The sequence below is a fragment of the Ranitomeya imitator genome, chromosome 5 (genome assembly GCF_032444005.1).
Source record: "Ranitomeya imitator isolate aRanImi1 chromosome 5, aRanImi1.pri, whole genome shotgun sequence".
In the NCBI taxonomy this organism is placed as follows: domain Eukaryota; kingdom Metazoa; phylum Chordata; class Amphibia; order Anura; family Dendrobatidae; genus Ranitomeya; species Ranitomeya imitator.
Window position 1 is genome coordinate 485,580,021 of NC_091286.1, and position 13,210 is coordinate 485,593,230.

Here is a 13,210-nt window from a genome sequence, read left to right on the forward strand (position 1 = left end):
AAACAGGGTATTTGGTTGATACGTTTTTTGCAAAAAATGTATACTAAGCTGCTCTACCAATCTTCACGGTATACCCTTATCAGAGCAGTCCTAACTAATGTATGCAATCCCTATCTGATGTATTTAAAAACCTGATCATCTGTATATAACCTGTGTGAACAGGGTTCAGAGAGGAAAAATCCATGTGTGCATACAGGGTAGAACAGCTATTGTGCAGATAGCCCAAGAGGAGTGGTGGAACTCCCCAGTCTTGTAGACACAAGAGAAAAATTATGGAAACAGGAACACATGGGCTACTTGCACAGTGAACAAGTCTGTATGATCATGTTCACACACCACCAAGAAACCTGAAGACACAAAAGAGAATAGTAAAACCAAAAACACTCAGTTTGAAAAAATGTTGCAGTAATCCGCAAGTGCTAGTAAAAGATGTAAAAAACAGGGTATTTGGTTGATACGTTTTTTGCAAAAAATGTATACTAAGCTGCTCTACCAATCTTCACGGTATACCCTTATCAGAGCAGTCCTAACTAATGTATGCAATCCCTATCTGATGTATTTAAAAACCTGAGGAGTGGTGGGCTATCTGCACAAAAGCTGTTCTACCCTGTATGCACACATGGATTTTTTCCTCTCTGAACCCTGTTCACACAGGTTATATACAGATGATCAGGTTTTTAAATACATCAGATAGGGATTGCATACATTAGTTAGGACTGCTCTGATAAGGGTATACCGTGAAGATTGGTAGAGCAGCTTAGTATACATTTTTTGCAAAAAACGTATCAACCAAATACCCTGTTTTTTACATCTTTTACTAGCACTTGCGGATTACTGCAACATTTTTTCAAACTGAGTGTTTTTGGTTTTACTATTCTCTTTTGTGTCTTCAGGTTTCTTGGTGGTGTGTGAACATGATCATACAGACTTGTTCACTGTGCAAGTAGCCCATGTGTTCCTGTTTCCATAATTGTTCTCTTGTGTCTACAAGACTGGGGAGTTCCACCACTCCTCTTGGGCTATCTGCACAATAGCTGTTCTACCCTGTATGCACACATGGATTTTTCCTCTCTGAACCCTGTTCACACAGGTTATATACAGATGATCAGGTTTTTAAATACATCAGATAGGGATTGCATACATTAGTTAGGACTGCTCTGATAAGGGTATACCGTGAAGATTGGTAGAGCAGCTTAGTATACATTTTTTGCAAAAAACGTATCAACCAAATACCCTGTTTTTTACATCTTTTACTAGCACTTGCGGATTACTGCAACATTTTTTCAAACTGAGTGTTTTTGGTTTTACTATTCTCTTTTGTGTCTTCAGGTTTCTTGGTGGTGTGTGAACATGATCATACAGACTTGTTCACTGTGCAAGTAGCCCATGTGTTCCTGTTTCCATAATTTTTCTCTTGTGTCTACAAGACTGGGGAGTTCCACCACTCCTCTTGGGCTATCTGCACAATAGCTGTTCTACCCTGTATGCACACATGGATTTTTCCTCTCTGAACCCTGTTCACACAGGTTATATACAGATGATCAGGTTTTTAAATACATCAGATAGGGATTGCATACATTAGTTAGGACTGCTCTGATAAGGGTATACCGTGAAGATTGGTAGAGCAGCTTAGTATACATTTTTTGCAAAAAACGTATCAACCAAATACCCTGTTTTTTACATCTTTTACTAGCACTTGCGGATTACTGCAACATTTTTTCAAACTGAGTGTTTTTGGTTTTACTATTCTCTTTTGTGTCTTCAGGTTTCTTGGTGGTGTGTGAACATGATCATACAGACTTGTTCACTGTGCAAGTAGCCCATGTGTTCCTGTTTCCATAATTTTTCTCTTGTGTCTACAAGACTGGGGAGTTCCACCACTCCTCTTGGGCTATCTGCACAATAGCTGTTCTACCCTGTATGCACACATGGATTTTTCCTCTCTGAACCCTGTTCACACAGGTTATATACAGATGATCAGGTTTTTAAATACATCAGATAGGGATTGCATACATTAGTTAGGACTGCTCTGATAAGGGTATACCGTGAAGATTGGTAGAGCAGCTTAGTATACATTTTTTGCAAAAAACGTATCAACCAAATACCCTGTTTTTTACATCTTTTACTAGCACTTGCGGATTACTGCAACATTTTTTCAAACTGAGTGTTTTTGGTTTTACTATTCTCTTTTGTGTCTTCAGGTTTCTTGGTGGTGTGTGAACATGATCATACAGACTTGTTCACTGTGCAAGTAGCCCATGTGTTCCTGTTTCCATATGTATATATATATATATATATATATATATGCATGTCCACATAGTATATTGCACAGCCCACGTAGTATATTGCCCAGCCACGTAGTATATTGCCCAGCCACGTAGTATATTGCCCAGCCACGTAGTATATTGCCCGGCCACGTAGTATATTGCCCAGTCACGTAGTATATTTCCCAGTCACGTAGTATATTGCACAGTCACGTAGTATATTGACCAGCCGCGTAGTATATTGCCCAGCCACATAGTACATTGCCCAGATATGTAGTATATTGCCCAGTGACGTAGTATACAGCACAGAGCCACGTAGTATATTGCACAGCGACGTAGTACACAGCACATAGCCACATAGTATATTGCCCAGCCACGTAGTATATTGGCCAGTCACGTACTATATTGCCCAGCTACGTAGTATATTGCCCAGCCACGTAGTATATTGGCCAGTCACGTAGTATATTGCCCAGCCACGTATGTCACAGGTTAAAAAATAAAAAATAAACATATACTCACCTTCCGAGAGAGCCCTTGTAGTCATGTCGCCTGTGTGCGGTGCACTCGGCAGCTTCCGGTCCCAGGGTTGGTAGCGCAGGACCCGTGATGACGTCACGGTCACATGACCGTGACATCATGGCAGGTCCTTCTCGCGCAGGCACGCAGGACCTGTGATGAGGTCACAGTCACATGACCGTGACGTCATGGCAGGTCCTTGTTGCATACCATCTTTGCCACCTCAACATGCCGCTTGCATGGAGTGGTTACTGGAGCGTCGCAAGAAGCGGGAAAGGCGGCGGAAGGTGAGTATATAATGATTTTTGATTTTTTAAATTATTTTTAACATTAGATCCTTTTACTATTGACGCTGCATAGGCAGCATCGATAGTAAAAACTTGGTCACACAGGGTTAGTAGCAGTGGTAACGGAGTGAGTTACCCGCAGCATAATGCGGTCCGTTACCACTGGCATTAACCCTGTGTGAGCGGTGACTGCGGGGAATATGGAGCGGGCGCCGAGCACTGACTGCAGGGGAGTAGGGAGGGACTAATCATACTGTTGCCATCGCTGATTGGTCGCAGCAGCCATGACAGGCAGCTGGCGAGACCAATCAGCGACTTTGATTCCATGACAGACAGAGGGCGCGACCAATGAATATCCGTGACAGAATGAAGGACAGACTGAAGGACAGACATAAAGATGGAAGTGACCCTTTGTTAGGGACTGGCGTAACGCACCAAGAATCAGATGTTTGGGTATTAGGTGCGTTCGCAGTCCGAGGTCCACCGTGCAGGTAAAAGACCCTGCTGCTAGTAAGACGGACTATATGGCGGTACTAAGTATACACACACATGGGTTAACTTCACCCTGCGTAAAGGAAGCGATCCTGTTGCATCACAGGACCGCAGTACCGCACATAAAGCGCGAGCAAGAAGTCAGCGGACTCAACCCCTACACAGGATTGAAGTCCGATTAGACACTTGCTGGCACAACACCGCAACTGGGTGTGTCAGAGGAACATAAATAATAATATTAAGGCACAAGAGTGCGTGCGGTGCCGCACTGACGGACGCCACTAACCACCCAGGCTTGGGTCAGGAAAGCGCAGAGCAAGCGCACAGCGCCGTACTGGCGGACACAGCAACTGGTAGCTGTAATGTGTGTTTCGTGCTGTTGGATAAGTCGGGCGCTAGATAGCAAACATACACCTTCCGCGAACAGACATTCAATAGGGAGGGTTATTTAAAGAGCGACTTTCACTCACAACACACACACATATTTACAAGACAATACTAGCGCATGGCCGTGCGGTCATGCGCAGTTTATATAGCTGCAGCACAGGAAACAGCTACAGAAGTTTTGCCCTTTCAGGACCTGCCAAAAGGACCAATGGGATGTGCTGCAGTACCTGAGCATGTGACCCTCGATCTCCAACGGGAGATCCTGCCCTGGGCATGCTCAGACAGAGAAAAGCAGGACTTAGATCCAGAAACGTCCACTCGCCGCTGCCCAGCACTGGCTTCAATGGCAGAAGCAGGAAAAGCAGCAGTTACTCTTCACACAGAGTCAGACTGAGCGAAACGCTGGGATCGACGTCCCTGCTGAGCAGACTCCACTGCGTCTGGAGAAGAATGGGAGACCGCAGCGGAGACGGATCGAGATTCCCCCTGTGCAGCAGAGGAAACTCGACTCCTAACACCCTTAGACAATTATATAGTAGATAGTGTACTGTAATTATGTGTGTGTGTATACACGCATACATACACAGATAACCACAGTACACATAGATACATACAAACACTTAGCATACATAGGTAGATAGATAGTCCTGTCTTCTGCCTCACTACCTCTAATCGCTGCACAGAACAGCCTCCCAGCAGTCAGTACATCTGACACTTCTCCTCCTGAGAAGTTCTGGCAGGTGCCTGACCCATGTGAACATCGGCCATCACATCAATCCACCAGCCCCCTGTAGCTACCTCCAACCCTTGTACTGAGGGGTCTTTACTGAGGAATGGCTGCACTGGTCCACTCAGGCAGCATTCTCTCTGCAGCTCCTGCGTCTGAATGGGCCAGTGCAGCGGTTTTCCAATAAAACCCCCTCAGTACAGGGGGTGGAGGTAGCTACAGCGGGCAGGGAGGTTGATATGATGTGAACATTGATCAGGCAGTTCAGTTGTCAGAACTGCTCAGGAGGCTGTAGAGGTGTCAGATGTACTGACTGCTTCAAGGCTGTTCCCAGCAGCAGTCAGAGGCAGTGAGGAGGCAAGAGACAGGATTAGCTGAGATCAGCCATACTTACCAGGCCTGTCCCTGCCTGCAGAGAAGCTGGGGGCATGTCCAGGGATCCCGGGGGGGGGGGGTGTCCAGAAATCCCAGGTTCTTGCATCATAGAGCGAGCTGCTGCATCAACTAAAAGGAGAGCAAGGGGCCCCTCTCTGACAGCAAATGACTCAGGTATGGGCCAACTTCCTCTCCTCTTAGTATAGATGTTGCTGCATGCTTTATCAGTGAACAAGATATTTCAGCACCTGATCGGGCCCCCTGTCATCCTGGGCCACAGTGCTACTGCATCAGCTGCACATGCGGTATCTCCGCCCCTGGGACTATCAATAGATTATATATATCAGGGAAGTTCCCATTTTTCCCTGCACAGACATTCTAAAATGTCAGTAAAGCTTAGGCAGCTTGCATTAGATCATAAAATCATTGGGGTGGGAAGCGGGCTGTCAAACACATCCAGACTTCCCAGATAGAATATATACATGACTTAGCACCATATTCACCTATTCCATGTCTGTATACACAGTGGTAAATCGCCACTTGTATATATAAATTAGGAATCATTGACCATTCTTCTTCCTCCAGACCCAGTGAACATATGATCACTGAGTATATAGTGGGAACAGGAGCTGCTGGGTCAAAGGATGTCCATTCAGCTCAGTTATGCATCCAGGAAGCTGAAATTGTAATATTTAATATAATATTCATAATTAGTGTTGAGCATTCCGATACCGCAAGTATCGGGTATCGGCCGATACTTGCGGTATCGGAATTCCGATACCGAATTCCGATACTTCCCGCGTATCGGATACCGGAATCGGAAGTTCCCTGAATTCAAACTGAACGCAGCAGCCAATGAGGAATGAATGGAAGTGTGGGCACATCCTGTTTAGCATGGTGGGCATGTAAGTACTGGCAAGGCTGTGATTGGCTGCTGAAATGATGTCACTCTGCACTATAAAAAACGCTGCCGCCACTTTGCGGTCACTCTGCTGTGATTTCAGTTAGGGACAGGACGCTGTGTTCTAACTGAGGGCCAGTTAAGATAGCTAATTGCTTTATTTTGCTTTTCCAAGGCTAATTTAGCAAACGCTGTGTTCACTGTTCAGTTCACCTTGCTCTTGCCTTGCAGCGCTGTTTTAACAGCGTTCTGCAAGGTCTCAGTGTGTGTGTGTGTGTGCGTGCAGCTCACTCTGTAGTCTGTGTGCAGCCATATACCAGGTTGTATTCAGCTCAGGGGGGGTTCACACTGCCTCACACAGTTCTATCCATTGTCCTTTTTTGCTCATAGTGCAGCCTGCCACACATTTTTTCTAAAATTTCCTATTAGTGTCTTTCCACCCGTCTCCAGCCAAATAGTGGAAAAACACTAGATAGGATAACCTAGAGGGGGGGTTTTTGGGCCTTGCAGCGCCGTTTACGGCTGTCTGCACGGTCTCTGTGTGAGCGCAGATCGCCCTGTAGTCTGTGTGCAGCGACAGCCAGTTGTATTCAGCTCAGGGTTTGTCACTGCCTCATACCGTTCAATAACTTTTCATTTTTTCAACTAGTGCAGCCTGTTTAAAAATTATTTAAAAAATTCCTATTAGTGTCTTTCCACCCGTCTCCAGCTAAATAGTGGAAAAACACTAGATAGGATAACCTAGAGGAGGGTTTTTGGGCCTTGCAGCGCCGTTTACGGCTGTCTGCACGGTCTCCGTGTGAGCGCAGCTCGCCCTGTAGTCTGTGTGCAGCGACAGCCCGTTGTATTCAGCTCAGGGTTTGTCACTGCCTCATACCGTTAAATAACTTTTCATTATTTTTCAACTAGTGCAGCCTGTTGAAAATTTTGTAAACAATTTCCTATTAGTGTCTTTCCACCCGTCTCCAGCAAAATAGTGGAAAAACACTAGATAGGATAACCTAGAGGAGGGTTTTTGGGCCTTGCAGTGCCGTTTACGGCTGTCTGCACGGTCTCCGTGTGAGTTAAACTCGCTCTGTAGCCCGATCTGCACAAAAAAAAAAGTAAAGTTCACCAAACACCACTTAACACTTGTGTAGGCCACATTTTATCAATAATAAAGTCTAGTCCACACTTTACAACATTAGTGTTTCTTACACCTGTTAGGAGGAGCATTTCAGGAATAAGCACACTAAGGCCTTAGTACTTTTCTGCTTATCTTTATCTGTCAACCAAGATGAAGAGGGCAGGGAGTAAGGGTCGTGGGCGTGGGCGTGGAGCAGGGAGAGGAGCAGGGAGAGGACGTGGTGATTCTGTGCCTGCTGCGGGCACCGGTGACTCACCATCACCCAGTTTCAGCAGGGAACTGTCCTTCATGCGCAGCTTTGTCGGAGAGCGCCGTGCACCGCTGCTGCGTGAAGATCAAATTGAAGCCGTTGTCGGATGGATGGCAGCTAACGCATCGACTTCAATTAGTGCCACATCCTCTCAGGCACAGACCACTGGAGAGCAGCCATTTGTCTCTTCACCACCTGCCAAATTGGCCAGGCAGTCAGAGAGCCCAGGACAGGAGCAGTCTCTACTTCTGTTCTCTGAATTTCTTGGCTTGGAAACAGGGGGCCAGCCAAGCAGTATTGGAGAAATGGAAGAAGAGGCAGTGTGCAGTGATGCACAACAGCTTTGTCTCTCTGACTCTGAAGAGGCGGGTGGGTCAGTGCCTGCGGTGACCACAGCACAGTACGCATCTGATGATGAAACTCAGGTGCCGCTTTCTGGTGGGTACTGTGCTGCCGAGACTACCCAGGAGGAGCAGTTGGTGGCAGAGGGTAGTGGAGATGATGAGGTCCTTGACCCATCGTGGCGTGAGGAACAGGAAGGTGGTGGGAGCAGCTCAGAGGAAGAGATTCCCCTAACAGGCCAAAGAGGGAGAGGGAGGGGGAAGACTGCGGAGCCTGTAGCCTCCACTTTGGCACCAGTTAGGAGCCTGTCTCTTTCAAAAGCCAAAAAGGGCGCTCCCAAGACTTGCAGTGCCTGGTCCTTTTTTGACACAGTTGCAGATGACATTTGTTTTGTCAAATGCAAGCTGTGTCATCAGAAAGTAAAATTAGGTAAAAGTGTCAGCAACCTCAATACCACAAATATGTGGAAAAATGTGCGGACCAGGCATGCGGTGGAGTACCAAAAACACACTGAAGACCTAGGCCAACCAACAGCGGCAGCTACCACCTCTTCAGCTCGTGTTGCTTCTTCCTCCAGCTCACGCACAGCTGGTTCGGCTTCCTCCTTGGATCGCCATGGAAGAACCTCTGGCACTGTTGTCCAGAGACCTAGTGTAATTCCACCCACAGCACCACGTTCCCAGTCATCCACACACTCCCAGCCTAGTCTACAGCCATCGGTAGTACAGGCATGGGAGAAAAGGCGGGCATTCTCGGCAAACCACCCCCGAGCACAGGCTCTGAATGCAGGCATTGCCAAACTTCTGTCCCTGGAAATGCTCTCATTCAGGCTGGTGGAGACTGACAGCTTCCGTGACTTGATGGCATTGGCAGTCCCACAGTACCAGGTGCCCAGCCGCTTTTACTTCAGCAGGCAAGCTGTCCCTGCCCTGCACAAGCATGTGGAGGGACAAATAAAACATGCGCTACTGAACGCCGTCAGTAGCAAGGTCCACCTCACCACCGATGCGTGGACAAGTCAACATGGACAGGGGCGATACCCTTCCGTCACTGCCCATTGGGTTAATGTTGTTGAGCCGGGTACAGACCGTGCGAGTGGCGCAGGACGTGTCCTGCCCACTCCAAGGATTGCAGGAATCCAGTCTGTACGCATTGACTCCTCCTCTTACACCAGTTCCTCAGATTCCTCGCTGCAGGATCCGTCACAGTCCACCTCCATATGGACCCGTGAACGTTTACCTGTTACGACTGACATGAGCACAGCCATGGCTAAACGTCAGCAGGCCGTCTTGAAATTAGTTTCTTTGGGGAATCGAAGCCACACAGCGCAGGAGCTCTGGAATGTCCTAAAGGAGAGCGATGTGTGGTTTGTGCCAGCGAATCTCCAGCCAGGCATGGTAGTGTGTGACAATGGCCGAAATCTGGTGGCAGCTTTAGGCCTTGGCAACCTCACTCACATCCCATGTCTGGCACATGTGCTCAATTTGGTTGTGCAGAGTTTTCTGAGGGACTATCCGGATCTTGATGCACTTCTGCACAAGGCCCGCCTAGAGTGTGCTCACTTGCGGCGTTCCAGCTTGGCAAGATCCCGCATTGCTGCTCTGCAGCGTCGGTTTCGCCTTCCTGAACATCGCATCATATGTGACCTACCTACCAGGTGGAATTCCATGTTACATATGTTGGAGCGGTTGTGTGAGCAGCAGCAAGCAGTAATGGAGTACCAGCTGCATCAGGCGCAAAAAAGTCGCAGTCAGCGCCGCTCAGACTTCACAACCACAGAGTGGGCCACTATGAAGGACGTCTGCCAGGTTTTGCGTCCTTTTGATTATTCCACGCAGATGGCAAGTGCAGATGAGGCACTAGTCAGCATGACTGTACCCCTTATCTGCTTGCTTCAAGAAACCCTGCAAGGGATAAGGGATGATGTGGAAGAGGTGGAGGATGAGGAGTCACCTTTTCCATCAGGTTCTGGACAGTCAGCGCCACGTGGTTCCTCACAAAGGGGTCGGCAGGGGACCCTTTGTGAGGAGGATGAGGAGGAGTCAATGGACGAGGAAGAGCTACGTCCAGAGGAGGGAGTTCCACCATTGTCCAGTGGTCAGTGTGTACAGCGAGGGTGGGGTGATGAAGAGCGGGCAGAGATCATGTCTCAAGCAGGGGACAGCGTTTCTGGGCCAGTTGGCAGTCTGCAGCACATGGTTGAGTTCATGTTGCAGTGCCTGAGAGACGACCGCCGCATCGACCACATTCTCAACGTGCCTGATTATTGGGTGTACGCCCGCCTCGATCCTCGCTACCGTGACAATGTCCAAAACCTCATCCCGGCGTTGACACGGGAGCGTAAAATGCGGGAATACCATGACACACTGGTGAATTCCATCATCTTCTCCAGTCCAACTGAGAGGAGTGCTGCTAGTGCTTTACAAAGCAGCTCAGTGCGTCGAGGCACTGGAGGAGGAGGTTCTGCACAAAGAGGGAGCAGAAGCAGTGCCTCTGCCCAAGGCAAGCCAAGTATGGCACAACTGTGGAAAACTTTTGTGTGCCCGCCCCAAATGTCTACACCATCACCGGCGGCTCCAGTTAGCAGGAGGCAACGGTTCCGTCAGATGGTGACAGACTACATGGCTTGCCCTCTTAGTGTACTCCCAGACGGCTCTTCCCCGTTCAAGTTTTGGGTCTCTAAGCTGGATACATGGCCAGAGCTAAGCCAGTATGCATTGGAGGTGCTGGCTTGCCCTGCGGCTAGTGTCTTATCGGAACGTGTCTTTAGTGCCGCAGGTGGTGTACTAACAGACCGTCGCATGCGACTATATTCCGATAACGTTGACCGGCTTACTTTCCTGAAAATGAACCAGGCCTGGATCTCGCAGGAATTTGCCACTCCTCTGCCTGATTAAGTAATTGGGTGTCATCCAGGTCTCCTGATGTGTTCATCTTTCTATCACCTGAACTGCTATTCCTGGGCTCCAACACCGCTAGTTGCGGCTCAGAAGTGCAGGCTGCACAGTCTAAACATACGACCCAGTGTTATTGGGTTTCAGTAACGTCAGCTGATCCCCAGCTGTGTAGCCGGCAATGTGTCCTGCAACCGCCACGCTGGCACAACAACCTAAATGTAAGGGAACCTGTACCCCCCCCCCCTCGGCGTTTGTTACTGAAAGAGCCATCTTGTGCAGCAGTAATGTTGCACAAGGAAAAGGTAGCTCTTTTATTTTAGCTCCTTGCACACGCAGAACTTAACACTTATAAAATGTGTTCACTGATACCGTTATACCGTCCCGGAGCTGGGACTTTCCTTCATAATGTGACGCAGCACAGCTGTCATTCCTATCCCCTTGGTGCCGTGCGCTGCCTCCTCAGCGTTGTTTTAAGCTGTCACGGAGCCTGCGCTGTTCTGTTATCCCTTGGTCATGCCCAATTAGCGCTGTCTGTCTTCTGACATAATTTGGTGTCAGGATGGCTGCGCCTGTGCGCCCGCGCTGCCCGAGAACCCGCCGCGCAGTGTCTTCTGATTGAATCACACTGCGAGCCTGGTATCCATGGGCATGCGCAGTGTATATCTTCACCTCGGGCTCTCGCCCATCTCCCTCTGCCTTCTTTAGACTGTGCGCCGTCAGCTGATCCCTAATAGCATGCCACGGCCGTGACGCCGCACAGTCTGAAGAAGAGGGAAGGAGGGGAGTGAGAGTCGAGGATATGCACTGTGCATGTCCATGCATCCAAGGCCCGCAGTGGGATTACAATAGACGACACTGCGAGGTGAGATCTGGAGCAGCGTGGACGCACAGGCACTGACAGCCTGACACCGAATTATGTCAGAAGACAGACAGCGCTAATTGGGCATGGCTAAGGGATAACAGAACAGCGCAGGCTCCGTGACAGCTTAAAACAACGCTGAGGAGGCAGCGCACGGCACCAAGGGGATAGGAATGACAGCTGTGCTGCGTCACATTATGAAGGAAAGTCCCAGCTCCGGGACGGTATAACGGTATCAGTGAACACATTTTATAAGTGTTAAGTTCTGCGTGTGCAAGGAGCTAAAATAAAAGAGCTACCTTTTCCTTTTGCATCCTTAGTCCTGCACAAGATGGCTCTTTCAGCTACAAACGTCTTGGGGGGGGTTAAAGGTTCCCTTTCAACTTGCTCCAATCAGGCTTCGGCCTACACTCTGTTCCTCTGCTCCTCCTGCTGTCCCTGGGCTCTAACACTGCCAGTTGGTGCCTGGAAGTGCTGTCTGCCCAGTCAACAGTCGCTCCTCTGTTATTGGGGTTCAGTAACATCAGCTGATCCCCAGCTGTGTGTGCGGCAATACCTCCAATCTGCTCCTCCTGCTGTCCCTGGGCTCTAACACCGCCAGTTGATGCCTGGAAGTGCTGTCTGCACAGTCAACAGTCGCTCCTCTGTTATTGGGGTTCAGTAACGTCAGCTGATCCCCAGCTGTGTATCCGGCAACGTGTCATGCGACCGCCACGCTGGCACAACTAAAATGTAAGGGGACCTGTCCCCCCCCAGGCGTTTGTTACTGAAAGAGCCACCTTGTGCAGCACTAATACTGCACAAGGAAAAGGTCGCTCTTGAAATTATGCTCCTTGCAAACGCTGAACTACACACTCATGTAATGTGTCCCCTCACACCGTCCAACCGTCCCGGAGGTGGGACTTTCCTTTGTAATGTGACGCAGCACAGCCTTCATTGCTACCCCCTTGGCACCATGCGCTGCCTCCTTAGCGTTGTTTGATTCCGTCATGGACCCTGCGCTGTTATGTTATCCCTTGGCCATGCACAGTTTGCGCTGCCCGTCCTCTGACATCATTTGTTGTCGTCCTGGCTGCACCTGTGCGTCCACGCTGCCCGAAATCCCACCTCGCAGGGTCGTCTAATGTGATCCCACAGTGGGCCTGGTATCCATGGCCATGCGCAGTGCATATACTAGCCTCTCACTCCCCTTCTTCACGCTTCTTCAGACTAGGCGGCGTCACCTGATCCCTAATAGCATGCCACGGCCGTGACGCCGCACAGTCTGAAGAAGCAGGAAGGAGGTGAGTGAGAGGCGATGATATGCACTGCGCATGCCCATGGATCCCTGGCCCGCAGTGGGATTACATTAGATGACACTGCGAGGTTGGATCTCGGGCAGCTTGGACGCACAGGCACTGCCAGCCTGACACCTAAATGATGTCAGAAGACGGGCACCGCTAACTGTGCATGGCCAAGGGATAACATTACAGCGCGGGCTCCGTGACAAAACCAAACAACGTTGAGGAGGTGGCGCACGGCACCAAGGGGGTTGGAATGACGGCTGTGCTGTGTCACATTACAAAGGAAAGTCCCACTTCCGGGATGGTTTGACGGTGTGAGGGGACACATTATATGAGTGTGTACTTCAGCGTTTGCAAGGAGCATAATTTTCGGAGCCACCATATTCCATGTGCAGTATTACTGCTGTACAAGATGGCTCTTTCAGCAACAAATGCCTGGGGGGGCATTAAAGGTTCCCTTTCAACTTGCTCCACTGCAGGCTTCGGCCTACACTCTGCTCCTCT

At 49.2% G+C, this 13,210-nt stretch overlaps 1 pseudogene; it reads left to right on the top strand.

Annotated features, from left to right (window-relative positions):
* The first annotated feature begins 2,968 nt into the window (after nt 1–2,968).
* LOC138637815 (serine/arginine-rich splicing factor 9 pseudogene) overlaps nt 2,969–13,210 on the top strand; it is a 55,922-nt pseudogene continuing 45,680 nt past the window's right edge.